The sequence below is a fragment of the Trachypithecus francoisi genome, unplaced genomic scaffold (genome assembly GCF_009764315.1).
Source record: "Trachypithecus francoisi isolate TF-2019V2 unplaced genomic scaffold, Tfra_2.0 Contig00215, whole genome shotgun sequence".
In the NCBI taxonomy this organism is placed as follows: Eukaryota; Metazoa; Chordata; class Mammalia; order Primates; family Cercopithecidae; genus Trachypithecus; species Trachypithecus francoisi.
Genome location: NW_022680509.1, coordinates 189235 through 193723, shown reverse-complemented (window position 1 = coordinate 193723; position 4489 = coordinate 189235).

The following is a 4489-nucleotide window of genomic DNA, read 5'->3' as shown; positions in this document are numbered from 1 at the left end:
GATAGCCATTTCTTTAGAGTTAATCCGTCATTTAAATTTTTAAATTTTGAACTTTTGTGGATACATAGTAGGTGTACATATTTATGGAGTACATGAGATATTTTCATACAGGCATATAATGTATAATAACTGTATGAGGGTAAATGGGTTATCTATCACCTCAAGCATTTATCCTTTCTTTGTGTTACAAACAATCCAATTATGCTCTTTTAGTTATTTAAAAATGTATAATAAATTGTAGGCACCCTGTTTTGCTGTCAAATACTAGATCTTATTTATTCTACATAATTATATTTTTGTACCCATTAACCATCCCCAGTCCTGCCCCCCACCCCTACTACTCTTTCTAGCCTCTGGTAATCATAATTCTACCCTTTATCTCTATGAATTCAATTGTTTTAACGTTTAGGTCTCACAAATATGTGAGAACATGTGAAGTTTGTCTTTCTGTGCCTGGCTTATTTCACTTAACATAATATCCTCCAGTTCCATCCATGTTGTTGCAAATGACAGGATCTCATTCTTTTTTATGGCCGAATGGTACTCCATTTTGTATATGCACTGCATTTTCTTTATCCATTCAACTGTTGATGGAGTCTTAGGTTAATTCCAAATCTTGGCTATTGTGAGTAGAGCTTCGGTAAACATGCAAGTGCATATATCTCTTCAACATATCAATTTCCTTTCTTTTGTGTATATGCCCAGCAGTGGGATTTCTGAATCATATGGTAACTCTATTTTTCGGTTTTTGAGGAACTTCCAACTGTTCTGCATAGTACTAATTTACATTCCCACCAACAGTGTACAAGGATTCCCTTTTCTCCACAGCCTTGCCAGCATTTGTTATTACCTGTCTTTTGGATGTATGCCCTTTTAACTAAGGTGAGATGATATATCAGTGTAGTTTTGATTTACATTTCTCTGATGATTGATGATATTGAGAACCTTTTTATAAATCTGTTTGCCATTTGTATGTCTTCTTTTGAGGAATGTCTCTTGAGATCTTTTGCCGATTTTCTAATCAGATTATTAGATTTTTCTAATTAAGTTGATTGAGCTCCTTATATATTCTTGTTATTAGTCCCATGTAAGATGGATAGTTTGCAAATATTTGTTCCCATTTTTTGGGTTGCCTCTTCTCTTTGTTTCCATTGCCATGCAGAAGCTTTTTAACTTGATGTGATCCCATCTGTCCATTTTTGCTTTGGTTGCTTGTGATTATGGGGTATTACTCAAGAAATCTTTGCTCAGTCCAATGTCCTGAAGAGTTTCTGCAAAGTTTTCTTTTAATGGTTTCATAGTTTGAGGTCTTAGATTTATGTCTTTAATCCGTTTTGATTTGATTTTTGTATCTGGCAAGAGATGGGGGTTTAGTTTCATTTTTCTGAATATGGATATCCAGTTTCCAAAGCACTATTTATTGAAGAAACTGTCCTTTCCCCAGTATATGTTCTTGGCATCTTTGTCGAAAATGAGTTTACTGTAGATGTATAGATTTGTTTCTGGGTTCTTTATTCTGTTCTATTCGTTTATATGCCTGCTTTTATACCAGTACTATGCTGTTTTGGCTACAATAGCTCTCTTTAATTGAATTTGAAGTCAGGTAATATGATTCCTCCAGTTGTTGTTGTTGTTTATATTTGTCTCCCCCCCTCCTCCAGGATAGCTTTGGCTATTCTGAGTCTTCTGTGGTTCCATATATGTTTTAAGATGGTTTTCTCCATTTCTGTGAAGAATGTAATTAGTTATTTTGATATGGATTGCACTGACTCTGTAGATTGCTTTGGGTAGTATGGACAGTTTAACAATATTTTTCTTCCAATCCATGAACATGGACTATCCATTTTTTTGTGTCCTCTTCGATTTATCTAACTCCCTTGGCCAGGAAAGAGTTAGGTGCTGGAGGCAAGTGGTAGGAAAGAAAGAACTTTATTGACCAACAGGTCAGGGTTCTTGGGCGAGGTTCACTGGTCCTCTAAGTGGGGCCAGGGAAGTCACGCTGGCACTCTCGGTCGAGGTTCCTCGGTCCACCAGCAATGGGGCCGGGGAAGTTCACGCTGGCGCCTGCCCGCGGCAACTTCGGCAACTTTTATGTTCTGGGCTTGGAAATGGGAGGGCAGTGGGTGGGATAAGGATGTACCAGGGGCGTCTCCGTAGGCGTGGCCGGGTAAGTTTCGGTTTCCTCAAATTGACGTCACGCGTCGCGCCTGCTCAGTTGGTCTGCTTTTTTCCAGGGCGCGGGCTGCATTTTCCCGCGGACGGGTAAGTTGGATGATGAAGAACCTGGAAGTAGTAGGGGCTGCGTCTTTTCTGTTCACCTTCCTCCATCTTGTCCTTTTCCCCTTCACCCAGACACTCTTCAATTTTTTCATTAATGTTTTATAGTTTTCATTGTAGAGATCTTTCACTTTTTTGGTTAATTCCTAGGCATTTTATTCATAGCTATTATAAATGGGATTACTTTTTATTTTACTTCTTTTCGGATTGTTTGTTGTTGGCATATAGAAATGCTACTGCTTTTTGCATGTTGATGTTATATCCCGCAACTTTACTGAATTTGTTTGTCAGTTCTAATAGCTTTTGGTAGAATTTTTAGGTTTTTCCAAGTATAAGATTATATCATCTACAAAGATAATTTGACTTCCTCCTTTCCAATTTGGATGTCCTTTATTTATTTCTCTTGTCTGATTACTCTACCTGGAACTTCAAGTAATCTGTCCTTTTTTAAATGAAGGTTTTTACGATTTTTCTCTGTGTTCCAGATGCTCTGATGTTTCACTGTGACCTTTCAATTTTTAATTTTTAACTAATGTATTAAGTTGAGCCTACAAGTTCAAGGCTGCAGTGAGCTATGACTGCACTACTGCATTCCGGCCTGGGAAACACAGCAAGATCCTGTCTCTTAAAAAAAAGAAAAGTATTTGTCTATGCTTCCCTAAAAATCGCTTCAAAACGCTTGAATTTTCTGTGTGATGGGAATGGTTTTGTTATACTAATTAGATGACTCACCGTGAGCCATTAGATAGCTTCAGGATGGGAATTGCCCTCCAAAAAGACCAAGAATAGGATTGGAGGGTTAGAACTTTTAGCCACTTGACCTCTAGGGAGGCGAAGTTTGGAGACTGAGTTCAGTTATATGACCAATGATTTAATCAATCATGCCTAAGTAACAAAACTCCAATAAAAACTCTGCTTATGGAGACTTGGGGGAGCTGCCTGGCTAGCGAATACATCAATGTGCTGAGAGGGTGTCATAGCCTGACTCTATGGGGAGAGGCATGGAAGCTCTTGTCCTGGACTCTCCTAGACTTTGCCCTGTGTGTATCCTTTAAAATAAAACTGTAATAATAAATATAGCACTTTCTTGAGTTGAGTCATTCTAGGAAGTTATCAAACCTAAGGAGATAGTGATAACTCTGAATTTGAAGCCAGTTTGTCAGAAATGTGAGGGGCTGGGGACCCTACTTGTAACTGAATTTTAAAACCTGCAGAGTTTGATGCTAACTCTGCATGGTTTGTGTCAGAATTGAATTGTAGTTCACTCCTATCTTAGTCCATTTTATGGTATTATAACAATACCACAGACTGAGCAATTTATAGTCAACACAAATTTATTGGTTCATGGGTCTGGTGGCTGGGAAGTCCAAGATATATACCTTGCACATAAACTGTTATTTCAATAGTTTTACATTCAGGAGGCCTAATTACTTTTAAATTATACAACATTTCTTACATAAATTCTCTTTTATAACTTTTTTTTTCACGACTTTTACAGACACTTCTTTGACATGCCTCAACTTTCTGATGTTGCAAACATCTCTTTCTTTAAACAATCAGTTAATTTATTTTAGGATAAGAATTTACCACATAACATTCCTTTTTACATAAATTCCCTCCCCCCCTTTTTTCCCTCAAACATGATAACCATTCTTTTCGAAAGCAAAATTCCTTCATGTCTGTGGACTAGACTGTCTAAGGCCACAAGATTAGAAGTTAGGATAATACATGTTACACTGTTAACTTTTAGCGAACTTTACTTTTGTTGAAAACCTTGTAAGTTTGGGATTTCAATTATTCTTTGCTGTTAATAAGACCTTGTTCAGTCCATATTAACTTAGAATTGGTATAAATGGCTCTTTCCTGATTATGTAAGTACTTTAAGGTTTGGCTGAGTGCAAACAGCTGGCAAGTTTGAGCAGACCAATTATTAGGCAATTTTCCTGACTCTGCTTCTACAAGAGTTTCCTTATCACTTACTGAATACCCATTGTGTCTTTTTCCCTCAATCACCCGGGAGACACCATCTATAGTCCTGTCCTGAAGGGAGTTCCTCCTAGGTCTGGTTGGACCTTGGTATGGTAATTAAGATTTAGATACCCTGTTAGGAAACCTGCTGGGTTAAGGGAATTTTCAGTAGTTAATGTTAAATCATCTTTTTCTAACAGAATAGCCTTATACTTTAAGGTTCTTGAGTCAGTAAGCTACCTTT